This window comes from Balearica regulorum, chromosome 6 (genome assembly GCF_011004875.1).
Source record: "Balearica regulorum gibbericeps isolate bBalReg1 chromosome 6, bBalReg1.pri, whole genome shotgun sequence".
Lineage (NCBI taxonomy): Eukaryota > Metazoa > Chordata > Aves > Gruiformes > Gruidae > Balearica > Balearica regulorum.
In genome coordinates this window covers 3,244,434-3,265,539 of record NC_046189.1, presented here as the reverse complement: position 1 = coordinate 3,265,539, position 21,106 = coordinate 3,244,434, and the positions used below count along the sequence as shown (strand labels likewise).

At 43.2% G+C, this 21,106-nt stretch overlaps 1 long non-coding RNA gene across 10 annotated transcripts in view; it reads right to left on the bottom strand.

The window, feature by feature from the left end:
• Positions 1–19,558, bottom strand: part of LOC142602307 (uncharacterized) — a 47,867-nt gene extending 28,309 nt beyond the window's left edge. For 2 of the 10 annotated variants that reach the window (XR_012835977.1, XR_012835974.1), the window contains exon 1: positions 11,690–11,910. This is a non-coding gene — a long non-coding RNA (uncharacterized LOC142602307). Of the gene's footprint in view, positions 1–861; positions 2,628–11,689; positions 11,911–12,840; positions 14,462–14,483; positions 14,582–16,380; positions 16,486–19,433 lie in introns of those variants that run through there. The other 8 variants (XR_012835972.1, XR_012835970.1, XR_012835976.1 and 5 more) reach the window with 8 other exon arrangements.
• Between the last annotated feature and the right edge of the window lie 1,548 nt (positions 19,559–21,106).

Below are 21,106 nucleotides of genomic sequence, written 5' to 3'. Positions count from 1 at the left end.
CCTGCACGCAGGAGGTCGTGCAGTGTTCAGGCAAGCTAGTTTACACTGCTGCTTCCACAACCCAGGACCCTCTGCAATTCCCTCTGCTGAAAAAGAACATAAATATTTTCTGAAATCAAAATGAGAATGAATAAACACAAAGAAATCATCTCTGGCTCAGGAAGCCTCCCAGCCACAATTGCTGGAGATTTGGAGAGTATCCGGGAGAAGTGCTGTTACATACATGCTTTATTTTTACGCTCTTTCCAGGCCTCTACCTGGGGTCTGTGCTAGGAATGAGATGCCGAGTCAGGCAGAGCTGTGACCTGACCCAGTAGAGCCATTCTTACGCTCTTAAATGTAGAAAAGCTTCTGCTTTCTCATATTATTGGTTCACATTAATTTTGCTTTGCCATTTTTGAGTCTGAGTAATGGAGTTCACACACAGCCTTTGCAAGCTAATACTTTAATCTAGCCTTGGCCAAGCTGTGATCTGCAGACCTTCCACTGATATCTCACCATTGGTACCCAGAAAAAGTTAGATGACATCAGCCTTGTTGGTTTAAAGACTTTAAGAATCATAATCTATCATCCCCAGCACCACCTTTCAGAGTCCTGCCCTCTCTGCTTGTACACTTAGAGTGTTATGCTGTTTTCAACTAACAGCAAGCCAAAACAAAACCCCAGCACGCTTCTGTTCAGTGTTTTACATAAAACACTAAACAGAGGAAGAGAAGAGAGTAAAATCAGAAGATCAGAGAAAAAGAATGAAGGAACTGGTTAATGCAGTTGCTACTTGGTGTTGCCTTCGTGATGTCAGCTGAAGACTACTGGCAAGTGAAACCAAGAGGGATGCATCTCAGCCGAACAGCGTATACTCACTGGGAAGCAGAACACGTAAGTTGACCATAACCGCATGTGGCTGTCCTGTTTGTACAAGATCAAATTCTTTCCTGTGCACGTAGCGACCTTTTAAGAATCACAGTCCGTGACGTCACCCAGAAGGCACAGTGCCGGATGTCTTCCTTGTGGCTTTTAACACACAGAACCCCCAAAAGAACTGGATGGAATAAAAACATCACGCCTAGCCACTGTCAGTAAAAAACCCCAGGTGCACAGATATCAATGGTGACGTTCTCATCACTTCAGCAAGCCAGGATTTCACAGGGAGATGATGACATCACGCTTGTCTAGGGATCTAACACCACCAGCCAGAATCTCTCTCCACTCACTTGATGTGGACGGAGACCACTCCAGAGGGCAAGGCACAGCAGAAACCTACTCTAGATGCTCCAAACTGCCCTAGCCAGGAACCTTTCCCCACACTGGCCTGAAGTACCTTGGGTACCTGAGGATGACCGATGGGAAAGTTTGATCAAGTTCTGATACCCAAGAGTATTCAAAGCATGGCAGCAATTTCCTGTGATGTTTATATAGCCAGTAATTTAAAAACAGAAGGAAAAAAAACACCAAGCATTGAGCCTGGTCTCTTCAGTCTTGAGTATATAGTATCACCCAGCAGATCAGAATGACTGAGTGGGGCTTTGAACTTTTAAGCGCTCATTAATGCAAGTATACCTCCACGTACCTTCTCCTTTCATCGAAAACATTCTTTGAATCACAGTTGGTTTGAATGCAGGTTTGAATGCAAGACCTGACACTTTTTTAGGGGTGTAAGAGTTACTTAAGAATATTTCACTAAAACGTTGGAGCAAATAGAGACCTCATTAAAAATGAAAACATTCATAGGAAAGAGTTATTCCAGATGAGTGTTAAGTTTCAAATTTCTCAAGATGTTTCGCTGTAACATTTTTCAAGGGAAAAGTTCCAAGTTTAGAGCCTGAAATGGCTTCAATTTCAAACAATGTTTCTTTCTTCTACAGATTTTTTTCCAAGCTCAGCTGTTGAAGCTGAACTGAACTATAAGAAATTTTTCATGTCCTCAACAGTTCCAGTAACATACTTTTTTTTTGTTATACATGTGATTTCTACCCCCTCAGATTTCAAATGGAAAAAGAAATGAGAGCTCATCTTTCTTCGTTCCTATTAAACACCTCTTCCCCTCCCAGACACAGTAAAGATAAAAAAAAGTTTGTACTAGGTGTGTTTATACCTCTGTCTCCCAGATAAGAAAACTGAGTGCCTCCTTCCTTCTTTAATTCAAGTGCCTAAGCTGCCTGACTTTGCCTGGAGCACATTCAGCTTAGGGAACAGAGAGGGTTCAGAGATTTCAGGCAATGGCTAACGAGTGGCTGGTTTGGTTCAGAGCATTTACAGCATTCCCCCATGGCCTTGGTGAGTTCTCTGCTCCCAGGAAGCCTCCAGCAATCGTTGCAAGACAGACCCAAAGCTTTTCCTGCAACGGTAGTAAGTAATGCATTACATCCCACACCCAACATAAGTACTTGCTGTATGTTCCAGGCTGCTGCCAAGGCCATGACTCTGTTTTTCCTGCATCTTTAGCTCTTGGGCAAAGTTACATTTCTAATTTGTACATAGTGTTCAGCTCGATCTCTCGTAGTTTACGGACTTTAACACAGAAGCAATTCTCATTGCCACTGGAAGGAGTCAATCTCCCCTTGTTGCTTGCAAAAAGAAAAACTCTGTCAAGGCAGACAGTCTAGTCTAGCCTTCTTTTCGTAGAAGACAAGGAAAACAAAGCACCTTGAGAACTGCCTTACAGTGATGACAACCAAGTCTCTGGAAACATGGGGTTTATTTCTGGCTCTGCCACATGTTCCCAGTGTGAACTTCTGCAGATTCTTGAAGACCTGACTCTGGCTGAACCAACTCTTTAAAGCCCGAGTAGCCCATCACATTAAATAAAGCTGTGAGCAAAACAAAATGCTGCTCTGTGGTTGAGAAAGAGGCCGAACCACATCCTGAAATTCTCTGTATCTCGGTCTTGAACAAAATAACCATCTTGACTCTGTTTTCTAATGCCAAATTTCTTTCCAAAACAAAGGTTCCTAATGCTTAGTGCCAGCCAAACTTGTCAATGGTTTATCATCGGGTTAGGGAGAAGCTGCCTCACCATGGCCAAGATTCAACCCAGCAAACTGCAGGCATTGAGCTCCACTCCCAGTTTACTCAAGCTCTCTACATGGTCAGACTACATCGCAAGGCAGTTCAGATGTTGATATAGCTGAGTCACCCCCTTTCTGTAACCTGAACACCCTGGAGACTATTAGGCATGACCATAAAGAAAATAACCACCATCTTGGGGGCCAAGGCCAACTGCTTATCCGTCAGTCACTGGAAGGCCACGCTAACCAGCAAGCTCACAGTGGTTGGCTCACTGCTGTGTTTTATTAAAGACCTGAACACAAGCAGAAGCGCAAGGATGTTTCTATGCCTGAAGCCTCAGCCAGAGCCAACGCAGCTAAAATTTCCATGGAAAGCTTTAGCTTGAGGGAGGGGAACAGGGTGGAGGTAATAGTATCAGTCACTTATTTAGTGACAAACTCCTGCCTGGCATTGCCTCCTCAAAGCATGAGGCAGCTGCAGTCACTCTTACCAGCCTTCAACATCAACCACCAACTGAAGTGGCCCTATTCACATTTGAGCAATACTTCCTTTAGCTAGCAGATTCAGCCCTGGGAATCTCTCTGAGGACAAGATGTGCCTAGTGGGATCTGGCCAGTTAACATCCATTCATTTCACTGTGTATCCAAACACCAACTCAAAGTACAGGACAAATACCCTTCCATTACATCTGGGAAGATTAACATGCAAGCAGACCATCTTTAAGTGACAGAAAGAAAAAGGCAGTGGCAACACCACTCTTAGCACCCCAACACATGGGAGAAATGGTTATCAATATCTATACCTTCATGATTAACATTGCAACAACAGGGTTGTTTGTTTCCACCACTTCACACCAGCAAGAAAAACACAATCTTTTCCTTTCCAGGCTCTGCTAATGTCATAAGATCATGAGAGCTTCAGGTGTTCCCTGACACACCCAGGTTCTTCAAATGCTCTGTGCCAGTAATAACACCATTACCTGACTTTTCTCTACACAGTGAGCCCATAAATAGTTACGGAGAGAAGAGAATATCTGACTTGATGCTCCCTTTTTTCTGAGGCTGAGCTTCCAGCCCATGAAATGTCATGGATTCAGACTGGTGCCATGTTCTGACATTGACCCTGTGCCAGAACATACTTCATGTCTAGCCCAGCAGAAGGGTTCGGGTCCACCTTTGTAGCTTCAGACTTGGTGTTTCTAGATTGTGGGTCTCCACACGTCTTGCCTCTAACGCAGATCTTGTACTGCTGCCTCAAATCTCAGTGGTACAAACAGCACCCACCTCACCCCCTCCAATTGCCAAGGGGACACAGAAGAAGTTATCTGACTTGCTTGCTGCACGCTATACAGCTTCACTTCCAACAGTCAGCTCTGTGCAGATCCAGGAAGCACTTTCCTCTCAGACTTGTCCTATGTTTAAGAAACCTGGATTTTAACCACTCACATCAGCAGCACAAACACAATACGATCTGTTACACTGAGTACAATTTTTGTAGCATCTAAGAGTTCAGACAAATGATTGAATGGGTCCTGTCTGGCATCAACACGCATGAATCTTAAAATTAAGCCATTTTAGAGTGCCAGTCAGCACAGGCTTTAAGGTGCCTAAAATAGGCCATACTGCAACAAATCCCTGTTACTACAGGAAATATTTCCTCCTGGGTCTTTATCTTTCCGGCTTACTATCAAATATACATCCAGTGAAGGACTAGCACAGTCCCACTGAAAGCTAGCAGAGCTGAGAAAGCTTCTGAAAGCACCCACTTAAATTGATACTGCTTCTTGTCAAGCCGCAAGATATTTCTACGGCCAAATTGATGGGTAACTCAATCCTCTTTCTGCTGTCACCTCTGTGTTGGTGATGGCAGCTCACAGCAGAAACAGATGAGAACAGAAGTCACTAAGGTAACTGAAATGTCTGATGCAGGCACACACGTATTTATTGCTTCAGGTCAACCATCTGTCTTTTCAGCGAAGCCCCAGAGTGTCTCATCTCCTTTATGCATGACAGCCTATAGCATGGATGGAAAAGATTCTGGAGTAAAGGTGGTATCTGGTGTCTGAGTAAGGGTGAAAGTATTTTGGCTGGGAATTAGCGGGTATGCGAGGGCGTGGGAGTTGTGATTCACAAAATGCTTCCCTTCCCCAGCAGTTCCCCACCTTGCAAAGCGCAAACAGTTGGCGCTCGAGAGCGGTAACTCAGTGGCGAGGCATTTGGCAGCAGCGTTTCTGGAGCAAGCGCCAAGGCTTGAGCTGCGTGTCAGCCAGAGCGTCTCCTCAGAGCAACTCTGATGGAGCATCACTAGGAACAAAACAACATTTCCTGAAACTACTGCAGAGGAAGATAGAAGATTCATCCAGCCCTTGATCCAAGAGGGCCTAAAACACAGGAGGATCATGCTTTCTTTTCAGTTCCAAATAAAATCCCCAGTATAGAAGTGCTGAATAGTCCCGAGGAACAAATTCAGCAGTAGCTAGGCCTGAAACCATTAGAAAACTAGAGTGCAAATTGAGCTGCAGCAGCACAGGATTTATTTCTCCCAGACATTGTGGGCTATCATAGCTATACATGCCCTCAGCATAAGACTGGAAATAATCTCTCCCAAGCACACCGGTGCTTGTCCTGACCACAGTATCCCTGCTAGGGAATGCATGTGTAAGGGGGATGCTCAATGTGCTCCACAGAGAGCCTAGATTTGAAATGCTGGAAAGCTCATAGCAGAGCCATCCCACCTGCCTGAACTTCAGCCCAGGTACGTACTTCTTGTGCAGACAACCTGAGGATGAGCACATCAACATTTTAATCGGACTCTGAGCAATATTCAACATCACTGAATGCTTAGAAATTGGCACAGGGAGCAATAAACCAACAGCATCCCACACAATCAACATTGTCAACTTTTGCAATACCTAATATTTTACTCAAGATGCTGCTCTGGCAGCCATCCTACTTTGTGAGAAAAAAAACCCAGTTAGCTAACTGTTACAGTTCAGGAAGGCCTTGGGAATGGGAACTAACAAGCCCCAAACGATTTAGAAACAGAAGATGTAGAAAAAAGGAATTTTGTTTTAATTTTTCAGTCCTTGAAGTTCTGACTTATGGTTTCTAATCCACTAGGGACCAATAATACTCAAGACCTTGTCTGATTAGACAAGTATCAAAGGCAATGTCAAAGTTAAAGTATCAGGAATCAGCTTTAATTGTTCCTAAGGGGAAACTTCAAGGCTGGGAGGAAAAAAAAAATAGCTCCTTATTAATTGAGGGAATTATCCCATTAAACATCAGTAACTGTGTAGATCACGAAGCAGTGAAACCAAGCAGTCTGAATTGGGAATGATACATGATATGCGCTACTTTGCGCTATTTGAAGTGTAGTCTGTATTTGACTAGACTTTGAGAACTGACAAGTCGTAAATGCAATGTTCTCCTGCTTGCCTTTGGAAGGAAACACGTATCCACTGCTCTATAAAGAAACAAGATTTCTGCAAAACAAGAGTTCACATCCATGTACAAATATTAAGTTCCATTCTCCTGAGCCACTGGCAAAAGGACTAACCTTCCATACCCAAATTACACATTTCCCCTACTGTGCACTCTTACAGTCTAGCACATAAGCAGGAAAGCCACGGACTCAGAGTCAAAAGCAGAACCCAAAGATTTATCTGTGGAAATTACAGCTCCTGTCACCATTATCTGGGAACCAATTCATCTTTGGCATACTTTACTCCTGCAAGGATCTCTGTTGTACAGAGCAAAGGGAGCCTGTGCAGCTTGTGCTGCGCAAAAGACACGTCTAAGAAGAGGGAACAGTACCGCTCTTCCCTGAGCCATGAAGCTATGAGCTATTGAGGCAATCTTCCTTCCTAGGATTCTGGCAAAGCAAGTGCAAGAGCAATCACAGATGCGTCCTGAGCACAGGGCACTCCTGTGACTGGCACTACTCTTCGCCAAAATATTACTAATGCAAGTGTGCTGAGCAACCACAAGCCTTTGCTGGGATTGATTCATGGGTGGGCAGATGCTGGAGGAAACATTCGTCTACATCTATGCAGGGTGGAAAAACCAACAGAAATGTCAATAAGAGCAGGGAAGATCAAACAGGAGAAAAAGTACTTAGATTATTCATTGCTGCTTTTTTTTTTTTTTTGGCCTCCATTTAGAGTTAGGCTGCTAAAGCCAGAAGAAAGATCTCATAGGAAAAGAATCTATAGATTTTAGCATCTGTCCTTCTCTTTCCTCCGAAACACTAACGCAAGATTTTGCTGAATAATAAAGTATTTATGTATAAAATAGGGTTAAATGCCATTATGACCATCACAGGGAAAAAAATAGAGCAGATGGATCTAAATGAAGCATCCTAGGGAATTTGAGGCTGGTTGAGAGACCAGAGAGGGGATGGAGGTGCAGCCCTCCCTTCCCCTCCTCTTGTGATTAGGAAGTCCACGTGACATGGGAAACCTCAGATGCAAACTCTTCCTCAACCTGATATAAAACTGAACTTCAGGTGGAATCTTGTGTGTCCTAGAAGGGCTGTTCACACATCTGATATTCTGGCCTGGGCCTCTCTTCTACAGCTCCTGGTCCTACACAATATAAAAATCCATAAATAAAGATTTGGAAACTCCCATACCCCAGGATTATATTTAGCTAGGAGGTTAAAGAGCAGTGGCACCTTCTTTCATGAATTATGGGCTTTGTTTTTAGCTGAACACACTCTCAAAATGGCTAAGTGATCCATTTTAGCTGCTATGGGAAGAATTTCTTTTAGTTCAGTCACCATACAAAACTTCCAGTCATTTACACTACCTGCTCCTCATCACCAACAGCTTTGCACACAGTCACAAGCCAGTTGATGGGTTATTGGTCTCCAATATGACCATAAACAGGACCATTAAAAAAAATCCCATTGCCCTGCCCTGTTTCCTCTCCTGCTCTTAACCTACAGAAATGGCTAGAAGAAAGCAAGCTTGTCAGTGAATTCATTGTAATATCAGGGCAACTGCTAGGAAATGGGCCTAATAAGACCACCACAGTCATTGGCAATCAACATTGGGGTAGATTTCATCCTCTCTCTTCTGAAGCCACTGGGTAGATGGCTCACAGTACACTGGTGTTGCAAGCTTATAGGGGTAGAGCTTCCCACTGCTCAGCAGATTGTGCACCCAGAGCCAAACACCACACACTAATGGATCTTTCCACATGCTGAAACCCAAGAGTTTGGAGGAGCTGTTAAGGCCTCTAGAAATAGAAAGCTTTATTACCTGCCTTGGAAAACCTTGCTCTGTGCTCTACAGTACAGTCCTACCCATGTTTGTGAGGACATTTGAGGTCACGAATGAAAAACATCAGTGCGCATTTTTGTTATATTCTGCGAGGAAGGAAACAGCAATGTTTAAAGCAGACCTGGGATAAGGGTATCCTGCAATCCCTGTGACAATCATACCAGGGCAGAGTACTTCCTATGGGGTAAGATGTACAGAATATATTCAGCATGTGAACAGCTTGACCAAAGATTGCCACAACTCAGCAATCACAAAACAACTCCTCTGTGTGCGTCGCCAAGTTAAGAGTGGCTCATGTTTTAAGTGGCTGAAGTTTTAAGTGATAGCAGATGTTGGCAGCATGCTCCAGACCTTTGTTTCATGGATTCCCAGATAACTGCTGCTTTTGTGCTAGTACTTTTCTAGTAATAACAATAATTAAGTGCCATTTATATAAGGTCTTCTATTGAACAATCCCAAAGTGCTCAATAAATTTAACAAACCATTAATACTCAACAGATGTATCACTTTACATTTTTAAAGGGGCTGCGTACATCTCAAGTAATCCTCCACTTTCCCACAAATGGTAGGTACCATAATTACCTTCAGTTTGCAGATAGAGAAGCAGAATTAGGGAATGCCAAAGTCCACAGTGCACTCTGCTAATAACAAAGGGATTTAAACAGAGTTCCTGGCTCTTAATTCTGTTCCCATTGCAAGCAGGAAACCACCCTGCCTCCAGAAATTCACACGCACTGATAACTTCAGTGTTTTATCCAGAACGCTGAACTGAAAAGCAAGGATGCGTTCCCAAAGTACATGAAAAACACACTGGTTAAAGTGAGTCAAGCCCAATCAAAACAACAAGAATTTTTTCACTAGCACAGCTTTAGCTAGAATTGAATTTAGTGGCCCAAGCAGGACTTTGGAGAGGAAACCAACAGTCACCAAGTAACAGTAATCTTGCTCGTACATCCCACTGGAGGGCAGAACAGCAGAATTCCCCCTAGGCATACACATCACAAGAGGCATTGCTGGGAAGAATCAGCCTTGCGAAAACAGCAATGCCATCTTTACACCACCTAGATTTCATTCCCATTAGCTCATAATATACCCAAAATGCAGCCAGGCAGTTGTTCCTGGTGATGAGAACCAACAGCACAAAACGAAGCAAGTACCCGATTGCCACCAATACTTTGGATTCAGACAAGGACAGACTTTACCGTGCCTGTCCACATCACGTGGCTAATACAAGGGTAATACCTATCTATGAGCCAGTAGCCAGAGCACAGCACTATCGCCCAGGCTCCCCAGACTATCTTCTCAGCTACAAACTGGCTGCTCTTCTGACTTTCTGCAAGGGCCAAGGAGATAGGGTAGTCAAGCTGGCATTCCTGCTCACTCAACGCTTCATCAGTATCGGCCCAAGCAAAACTAGCATCCTCTGAAGCTTGAAAGCCTTCTTTGCAAGTCTACATCCATGAAGTTATTCCTGACACAAAACCTTCTGACAGGCAGTAGCTGGACTATTCCAGCTAGTTAGCTACTGTATTAACTAGGTCATACTTCCATCTCATCAAAATGGCATCACTTGGGACATCCTACTATTCAGTGTCCAAACAATCCAGTTACGCCGTCTCAACAACTTACCTGTTGTCCACCAGCAAAGCCACAGCAGCTGAGCATCCATGCCCAGACTGCACAAAGCACAAGTAACAGGTTTCAGCTATGGCACAGGACAACTCACAATTATCAACTGCTACGGTGTGCAAAAGCAGCAGCAATTCCTTCAGCTGTCTGAGCCCTAACAAAGCAAAACATTCCTTATTTGTTCTTGTCAGATTCTGTTTACCTTTTACTCATACTATGCTGCTTCTACCAAAGGCAGTTCATATTTGAGACAATGTAGAAGCATTTGCAGAAATCTCAGATGGTGTGAGACCACGGCTCATCTATGGTCACAGCAACATAAACTGTAATTTAACTGTGTTATCTCAGTTCATAAGTGCAATAATTAGAAACATTTTTTCCTAAGCTTTACCTACTTACGTAGAAAACTGCACAGACACATTGCAATCACTTTGTAACTGGTCATGCAATAAAACCTGGTCCTTAACTAGTGCATCTTATGCTGGACACAGAACGTGAGAATACTCACATCCTCTCCTAAGCTTCCTTGCCTCTCATTATCTGGTACTACTCCTGTTGATATCTTACACTTTTGCTCTGCACCTGAAACAGGAATTAGAAGTGGGAACCACAGCTATTGGAAGTGCTTCTTCTCTAGTTTCTACCACGCATACCTTGGACAACTGATCAGCAGCACAACCAGCTGACAACACAACCAAGTGGAGACATGGCCAAGCTCTTTGCAGCTGAATTAAAATAACAGCAAATAAGTAACATGGATTGTATTTAGAAAGTCACAAGACTAGTGCTTGGCCCTGACTGGGGGTGAGGGAAAAGGCCCATCCAAGGTGACACCCAATTCTTTTCAGCTGAAATAAACTGAATTTCTACCAAGGGGAGCCAGGTTTCATAACCTATAATAGAGAAAGCGTTCACTGGACAGAGATTGTGTGAGTGCATGAGAGAGGCTAGACTGGAGCCCGTTTTTTTCATCATGCAGAAATATAACAGCTTTTTATTTCGTTTTATGACTCAGTGTTCCCAATGGAAAGAGCACACACATCATGGGTTTGGCACTGCGCACCACTCAATTTCCTACCAGCCCCATCCTGCAATGAATCCAACACAGCCATTTCTTTAACCTCTTCAAGGAGGGGTTTGTGCCAGCAGCAGTCTCCGGGAGCAGGAGGGGTGCAAGGCAGAGATGTGTCAGAGGAAGATGCTCTCTACTTGCAGTCCATGCAGCATAAACCACCACTAAGAAAAACAAGTGAGCCCAAGAGACAGCCAGGGAAAACTAGAGAAAGGTCTCCTCCTGGCATGAGTCAACACAGCTCTGAAATAGTTGAAAGACCTATTCTGTTCTGCACTGGGTAAAAATTGTTCACCATAACCTATTACAGCTCTCCTCCCCACTGATTCATTCCCCAACATGCTACTGGGCTACACAGACACAAGGATGCCACAGGTAATCAAACTCAGCATGCAGGCTACAGTCACCCCTCTCTCTCTCTCTCTACCTGAACACAAGCACAATCAAGTTTTAAATAGCAGGTTGCCGTTCATGTTTCTTCATGTGTTGCAAGCACAGCAAAGCATCCCTGAGCTGCTAAACTGCGAGGAATTTCTATTTGGTCCACAGTGTACACCTGGGAGGGTTGCAAAACTGCAACAATCCTCATGACCCAGTTAAAAAAAAGCAACCAGCTCTAATCCAAACCTCAAACTTAATGCAAGCCTTTGCTGAGTTAATAACCTTGCCAAGAGATTTTTGGGTCCATACTGTCTTACCGTCTTCCAAACTCTGAGCTCCTTTCCCAGGATCTTTTGGCTAAATCCATCTCACCTATCATCTCAGGTGCCTCCTTCCACAGGGTCCAGAGCAGTTATGCACACAAAAACATGCTATATCACATTAAAAAAGCAGGGAGGAGGGGAATGTGGGGGAAGTGCTCTAAAATACAGGATTTCTTAACATCATCATCTGCCTCTTTCCCCCAGTCACATACTTAAGTTATGAATGTAATACTAAGTGTCACAGCTCATCCTCAAAGTCCCAATCTCTTTGCCTTTGTCTGCAACTACTACTTTTTATGAATTTTAATTAATTTGGGCTACCTGAAAGAGTGATTTGCCAGGCCAAAATACCATATAATGCTTTAAAGGTGATGAGGACTGATTTCCCCAGTTATTCCTCCTACTGACTGATTTTGCTGCTATAGATCTAACTACTCCAACACATGCGTTACAACACAAATGTTGCAAGTGGCAAGGGACGGCATCAGCTCCACCAAACAGCATACAAACAGCTAAAAACCATTGGGTTTCAAACATGCATGTTGGAAGATGTCAGAGCAGCATGTCAAATTCTATTACAAATGCCACAGGCACAAGAAGCTAAGAGTTTTTGTTTGCCAACTGCATCTGTGACATACAAGGAGAGTCCTCCAGTAGCTGAGTAGGAAGACTTTCCTTGTAGTCAAGAGCTTTTAAGTCACCCCTCCCACTGCATGACTACTGCCCAAGAAGGCAATTACTAGGAAAAACATCATTTGCCACTGTGTTGGATACGATACAGCAGGGAAGAAAGTGATCTTGTGGTGTGCTGTGAAAATGATCGGACTCTGGATATGCCAGTATTTCTGGAGTTCAGCCTCCCCCACTTAATATTCTTGGTGCCTACATCAGGGAAATTTACTCATTTAGTAGAACTTAAGTTCTACAGTAGGTGCCTAAAGCAGCACAAAATTTAGAGGCAAAGGGGAAAGGAGCACTGTCTTCTCCCTCACATGGAAGATAGAGAAAAACAGAGAAATAAATTTGAATCAAAGGTTAAACATGTCCGTATCTATTTTTCCTTCCCCCTTTCCCTCTGCTGTTTTGTATGCTTTAGGCATGCTTGTTCTCAGTGGCTTCCAAGCAGAGCCTGCAAAGTTCTTTACCACAGTTCTCCTCTTGTCATCTGGCCAGATGTGTTCTCTGGACATTGCACCAGACTTTAGGTGGGATCCTTGTCCTCTCTGAAGTCAGTGGGAGATTCCCCATGGGCTTCAGTGCAAACAGAACTCCATCTTTTGTCTCACATGTTCTTGAAGATATATTGTTCCTACTATCTGCTTGTGTCTCAAAATATAAATGGTGAGGCCAACTCCCAATTCCTATTCTCTTCCCAAAAAGACAGGCACAATAAAGCACATCTATTACAATCCTAGCATAAGGAAACATTGGATTGTTTTTCTAAAGCATTGATGCTAGGTATCCAAACAGTTAAATACGTATTTCTTCATTCCTGTCTAGGACAAATAGGATTTAGTTTATATCCATACATCAATCAGGACACTGCCCCTTACACTCACCTTGATTATGTTGATGCCTTTTGTTTCTTTTTTTTTTAAAAAACCTTTGAGCTGAAGTTTCTTGACTTTTGTTTATAATAGCCTAGATCACTAAAATAGTCTGGAGAAGATCCATGTTTCTAACAGGACACATCTTACAAAAGTCTGGGAACTCTTAACCACAGGAAAAATGACAAGGCTTCAGAATGACTCATTGTCGATATTTGCAAAAATGTTGGAAGAAACTGGGTAACAGACTAGTCACTTCAATGCACTTTCCCCCCCTCTTTTGTAGATGCCCATCTGCTCCACCTCATTTTGAGGACCTCAGCGTGCACATAAGCACGCTCTTCTGCTTGTAGACAGGCTGCATACCAAGGACCGGTGCCACTGTCACTTCTTTTCTTTACCAGGGTGGTACTGTGAAATCAAAGCAGCCGTGGGTCACAGGGAGATGGGGATGCCCGCCCATCTGCTACAGGCGTTGCACCCAAGGTACCTCAGTGCCTTCCAGGACAGGCACTAGGGCACACTTGGGGTCACAGCTTACAAACAGACCTTCCTCTTTGAACTCTTTTAAACATAACCCCTTGCTAGATGCAATGCACTCCCACCATAATTGTGTCTTTCTGGCCTCAAGACACAGGCACAGCAACCTGTGGAGCACCTGAAGAGCAGGACAGAGCCAGACGCAAGAGCCATCTACCCAGAGCACACTGGCTTGAGATCTACATACCCTCCAGCTACCTCCTACTGAATCCACAGCCACTCTACAATGTAAGTTGTCTGGTTTGCATACTTTACCACTTAGTGGCATACGAGTTAAAGCTTATAGGTGAATGCTGGAAATGAGAAAGGATTTTTTTTTTCAGTGCTGATGGATATAAAGCAGCAGGGACATTCAGATACGTGGATTTTAGCTCATCTTAGAGACCCTCTCTGCTCACCAGACAGGCTACACCACTTCCTGAGGCTTTCCCACCTTCTTCAGATAGCTCAGCTACTGCAGTGAACTTCCTACAGTCTGGTATTCTGAGTACTAACTATGGAAGGTAGATAAATATAAAATAAACTGGAAATTCTTTCTAAATGGCTTTTTCTTGAGATAAGAACATTTCCTACAAATCCTGCAAAGAGTCATGTTCTAGTGAAGAATCAGTTAGGGCTTCATTAAAAGCTCTTCATATACCAAAGACCCAAAAATTGGATAAGTACAAGTTACAGTAAGAATTTTCTAAAAGGGAAAATACTTCTCTCAGCTTGACTAGAGTCCCACATCCTTCCTAGCTCGTCAGCTCTGGAGCAGCGCCTCAGTGGGATCATTGAACTCATCCTCAAATGTTTTTTCCTAAAGAAAGTGAACCAGTGAAGTTGCTTATTAAAAAAATACAGCATTGTGGTAAAATTTATACCCTTCTATGGGGAAAAAAAACAGGGAAGTTTTAGTTTCCCAGTGGACTAAACCAAGTATTGAGAATCTGATCATCTGTCACTTCTAATGACAATGAAATGCCAACAGTGAAACTTGAAGTTTCAGAGTCAACATTACTGCTCATCTTTGCAGCAGCTGGAAGAAAAAAAAAATCTGTTTTACTTGTAGTAGCAAAGCCTGCATGGCCCTTGTTTTGAAGTGTTAATTAGTCAGTTCTACTAAACTCTTCCAAAATTGCGTTATCTTCATCCAAATCAACTTGCACTGAAGTCAGAAAACTTGTAACTGACTACAGTGGGAACTGGATGAAACTCTACGAGATAAACTGAACGGGAAATGGTTTTTAAAGAGAGACCTCTTGCCCCCAAGGCGAGACAGTCCTAGGAAACTACAGAAACACATTGTTCTCTTACGGCCTTTTGCTGAGGCCAAAAGATTTAAAACAAACATGGATCTAAGACAGCAAAGACTTCCATTCCTCCCCCAGACATTAGCTCAGTTGACATTTTTGATATCACTGCAGAGTATTTTCAGCTTCAGCTAATAATACAGAAATGAAAACTTGTATTTTGCAGCATGTCTGGGAATGAAATCCCTAACGCTCTATGCAAACCAGTTATTCACAAAAAGGCTTTCAAATCTCTCAAACGGCCACTCTGCACTTGCACTACATTGTGGGGAATTATCTTCGCTTCAGAAAAACTGAAAGACTTCTAAGCTTGCAAGAACAAAAATTGGAGGGTTTCCATCAACACAGTGGCAACAAAACCTCCAAGTAAATATTAAGGGATCTCAAAATGGAAGTAAAAGCCAGGTGAGCTTGCAGATCTGAATACAAATCTCAAGAAAAACAAGCATCCAACATACTGACTCTCAACAAGGCAAGCACGTGAAGCTGCTCACCAAAGAAGTCCGGAAAGATTGCCTATTAACTCTACTGATCTGAATCTCAAAGCAGATAATAAATTCTTACAGGACTCTGCCCTCCTACCTGCAGAGGAATAGGGAGAATTTCAGCAAGTGACATTTCCCTATGCTAACATAGGAGAAAAATCCCTACATAGAACTAGTTGCTCTGAACGTAGCCAAGCTAGGTCTTGTTTCTACAAATTAACTGCATTCCCAGAACCACGCTAGAACCCACTGATTTGCTGTTCTGCCTTTTGCTACGCAACACTTGGCATTCGAGGCCAGATCTCCCTCCGTCTCCTCAAGCTGGGCATAGTTTTCTTGTGTATCAACATCTCTCCTTGCAGTGTGAATACACAGGCTGCAGGATAGATGAGGACTCAGATCTGGTTGCCACTAAGATTTCTCACGGGGAAAGGATAAGTCAGGTCCTTGCGGTAAACTCGCCACCATCCAACCAAGGGTTCAGACCTGACTCCTTGCCTAGGCAAATATCTGGGTACCTGTTCTCCACAGAGCTGAACGAAACTACTCTGAAAAGGGTTGCTTGAGGGAACAAGCAGAATTTTGAACAAGACAATAGATTCAATTCACTCTCTCCCCGTCCACAAGTATATAGATTGTCTTATGTTTTTCCCTTTTCAGATTCACCAGCTGTACCATGACTTTTCTCCTTCAGCAGTATCCAGATGGAAACAATGAACTCCCTACCGCCATGAAATTCCTTTTTATTATTCTAATCTTGCTATCTTGGCTCTTATACTTGGCTCCAGAAAGTCTTGTCAGCTTGCAACTCCCACCCATACCTTTTTCTGCACATCCTTTCCATCCACGTCTGCAGATCCAGGAACTAACAGGATTAGAAAAAGGTCTGCTGTAGTGCTTATACTCTCACAATCATCCAGCATGTTCTGTAATGAAAGAAAGAGTCTAAAAAGGGAGAAAATACTCCCTGACAGCTTGTCTTCACAGATATTCAGAGAAGATATTTTGGCTGCTGATAGCAATCCTCCCAGTTCACAAAAAAATTATCACTGCTTGCGTAACAAAGAGCCACCACGGAACCTTCTCCCATGTCCTGCTCGTACATTAAGCAGGAATGGATACTAGGCTTGACAGCAAAAAATGAAGCCTTAACTATAAAACTACTGACTGCAGCTATCAAAAAACCCAACTTTGCAGGAAGGGGAAAATGAGTAGTGAGTGTACATTCTCACTTCCACAAGCACATGGATAAACATCTGCTGAGACTACACTCAAACATCCAGTATAAACCAGTACCTGAGGAAACCAAATTTAGAGCGTGACCTGAACAATAGCTTTAGTGATACAGCGGTGTGACCACATTATCACCCAAAGATAATTTTTTTTATATTGGAGTAATACTCATTTACAGAGGTGATACCATGGCACTTGTCAGTCATCTGTGGTTTCCGATTATGCAAGCACCTACGCTCACTCAGATCTCAAAGATAAGAAAAAGAGTTATGCTGTATCCTGAGGAGGTACAAACAGCTCGAGATCCCAACAAATCAGAGCCAAGAGCCTATCTCCTTCTGGCATATATCATTTTCTGCACCAGCAGACACATTCACTGATCTCATCCTCAGGTAAATACTCAAAACTCACAGCTCTGTTTGTTGTTTTAAAAGCCAACATACTCTGAGTCAACTAACTAGACCAAACTTAGAGGGAGGTTGCAGATATCTCACATCTTCACATTACCAGATGCCCTCCAACAGAAATAGTGCTGTTGCCCAAGTTCCTCATCCTTTACTCTGTCACCTCCCATTGAGAACATACAACGGCATCTCTAACACTCAGGAGGGAAGGACCTCCTGTCCCATCATGAGCATCTGCAGTTCAACAACTACAGAGAACCTAAACTTCATTCCACCTCTCCTTTCCTCACCCTTGAGCTCTCACTCCTTTGAAAAGGAAGCGGGTGGTACTAAACTTTGCAAGCCATGGTTTGCATCACTCTGCCACATCACACTGTACACGCCTTGCTTCATCATCGCTTAAAAATAACCCATCGCCACCCTGAGATGTCTGCGTACGTTCTCTGCAAATTCAAGGAAATGCTGCTTAAAGGTAATGTTGATTCAAGAGAAAGCCTGAAGTTCCCTTCAAAGAGCAGCAGACTAGCTGATGTTATTTATAGCGCTTAGCTGGCATACGTCTGCAACCTCCCGTAAATCAAGGAAGGGGACTCCCTCTGCGCAACGGGTAGCATGCTGCAGAAAGACACGAGAGAGCAGTTAAGGCACATAACGTCCATTTGCTTCATGCACACAGCCAGTCTCTCCAAGGCCATCTGGGAGTGATCCATCAAGGCAGGTGGTTAACCACTCCACAGCTAGCCCTTGTGTGAGGAGGAAATAGCATGTTCTCACCATCTAACAAAAAAAATTGGGCAAGGGTAAAAACCTCAAGAAAGCACTCACAAAGCTATTGGTAAAATCACCTGGCACTTCACTGGGGCCAGTGGATTTATTTGCAGACCATACAGGCTCACTTGCTACTAGAAGAATGCTGATTCTTTTCCTTTCCCCAGGTTTTGCAGTCACAGACACTGACCCACAAGGCAATTTGAAAGGATATCATTTAGTGCAACCCTACCAGGTTTTATTTCTCAGCCAAGAAGAACTTGAGCTCCTTCAGTTTTTTTGCAGCAAGCACTGAAGATCACCCATCTTTCAGGTTCACAAATTCAAACTGAAGTTTGCTGAGTTTTGAAAACCTTGGCTGAATTATGGCACATGGGCAGGTCAGGAAGATGCTAAGAGCTACCTGTTTTGCATTATTTTAACCCCCAAATCAAGCAAAACTTGGCAGTGTTTGGTTTTCAAGGTTTTTTCCAATCACCATTTCTAGTAACAAAAAAGCTCTCAAGGGATGAAAGTTTACTTAGCATTTAGTACAAAAGCACTCCATACTGAAATAAGTATATTGCAAAAACATTACTCTCTGGTGCAAAGGTATCTGACTGGCCAATAAACTACAGCTCTCCTCTCTTCTTTCCTGGCTGAGAATCAATACTGCTAACAGAAAAAGTAAAGTCATAGATCATCTTTCTGCACTTCATAACCAAAGCTGTGGAAAAGCTACAGGTGCTGCCTTCAACCCAATCAAATTTCAGCCTAGGCTTCTCACCTTCCAGAGATCTGTAAAGCACATTTCCCTTCCCAGGTCAGACTTCCTACAAACTGCTCAAGTGCTCATAGTAACAAGCTATCTTTACTGTCATCCGCCTCTTCCCTGCTGGCAGGCCAATTTCAGTGTCTTTTAAACTCCAAGTAGGCACCAAGGTGCTAGTTAGGAGATAAGACACATGTATCATCACTGTAGTAAGGCAAACATCACTGACTAAACTTTGGGGAAAACTAAGCCATCCAGTAACCACGTAAGACAAATACATCTCTCCCTCTCTACGTAGCAAGGATGTATGTGAACTGAAATACAGATCAAAAACACACACCAACAGAGTATCCATGTTAATAACCCTCCAAGATTTATTCTCCAAATCAGAGTCCTAAAACTTTCACTCTAGTGAAACTTTTCACTTCTAGTACTGCTGGTGGCCTTAGCAGCTTTTCTGGCATGTGCTTAAAGGCAGTAAGGCAAATCCCGTTCTTGTTGAATGAGAAACAAGTTTCCCCTCAAAGTTGTGAAAGAGCACAATCACCTCCTCACTTAATCCTACTTCAGGCAACTTCAGACCATCAACTAGCTGACAATCTAGTTTCAAAATTATGCATCATCTACCCAGCTCTCAGGCCATTCCTACTGCAATCTCCAAGCTAGCATTTGTACATTAAAAATTAAAACTCTTCTCTATTCCCAGAGGTGTGCTCACCTCCAGCATCCAAACAAGTCTCACCACAATCAATTAACAGCTCAGCTGTGCTCTGTTAAATCCTTAAACCAGCTGAGACTTGGACAGGCAGCCAAAAAGCATGAAAAAATGAGTCTAGATACCCTTCCTCAGATGACTGGCATTTAAGGCTGTCCCATGGAAATCAACTATTGCAAAATCAAGTAACAAATGCATATGTAACACATGGTTTGGATGAGTCACTGAGCAGCAGGGGAAAAGATCAAAAATTTTTTGGCATATCAGACAATTCTTCCCACTCCCAATTCCACTCTCATGTGCTTCTTCACTTTTGACAAAGTGTTCAATGGCACCTAAGCAGCCCAGGAGTCAACTACATTTTGCTATACACCAGGTGCTGTACACACATACTATAAGATGGCCCATTCCCAGGACACACCATTAAAAAAAAAAAGAGGAGTGGGAGAAAGCAAGAGAAAGGAGGAACCGGTAACCCCTGTCAAACAGCCCAAAAACTGTATGGCAAAAGGTTAAATAATTTCCTGTGGTCACAGAGTTTTCCCCAATGCTAGGACTTAACAGCGACACTCCAAACCTTTGGACAGTATCCGAGCAATTCCCTTTGACCTAAATTTTCCTCTCAAATTTCCAAAGTAGCATACAAAAGGTTCTCACGCTGACCGTACTTGACATTACACAAAATATTCTGCGGTAATGAGACTGGGCTGGAAATTTAAACCAAGATAAGACCTTCAGTGTGGATCCAAACTGTTAATAGGAGTAGGATCTTCCCTCATAATTAGACATTTTTCTTGTAATCAAATTAGCTAGTATTTTAACATGAAAGCAGAATTTGCTCTTCAGGACCTCATGGGAGCATTTGCTAATCCTCAGCTTTACTCACCAGATGTTAAAGGGCCATGAACCTGTGAGGGGTTCAAGGGAGGCAAAGTGCTGAGCTAAAATGTGCCACGCAAATCAGGGAACATTCATGCCCTTTGGGTCTGAATGTTCTAAACTAAGCTTTTCATCCGTTGACTGCTTGGACATGTAGCAAGATGATGCTTTTTGCCTAAAATTTACAAAATAACCTCCATTCTGCTTAGAAAACACAGGAAGTTCTCGGATCTGACAGAATGTAAGGGTACACTTCATTACATACAATATCCCCAAGGAATGAAAAGCCCCATCCAACCTGGCCTTGAACACTTCCAGGGATGGGGCATCCACAGCTTCTCCAGGCAACCTGTGCCAGGGCCTCACCACCCTCTCCAGCTAACATCTGTCCCACGCAGCACTGAAAAACCAAGAGTCTTGTCTTGAACACCCACTAGTTGTTCTAGGCAGTGTCTACCATTGCAATGTAGTTCTCTCTACATCTCACCCCAGTCAGGTTTTGGGTCTACAAGGTACCTAAAACCTCCCTCTGTTACTACCACTCACTCACCCTTCTGATCCTGAGAAGGATGTAATTGTAGAGTCCTAGTAATAAAAACACAGTACAGGACTTCCAACCACAAAGATTTCATAGCAAGCCCCACCCCAAAACACACCCAGTATTTTTACACTGTTATACTTTATCTCATCTGCACATCCTACTTTGTGTTTAGTCACAAACAGGTGCTCTTCCACGCAACAGGAGAGAAGTCAATCTCCAGTGTTTTCCATGCTGCCAAAGTTTAGCACATGCCAGC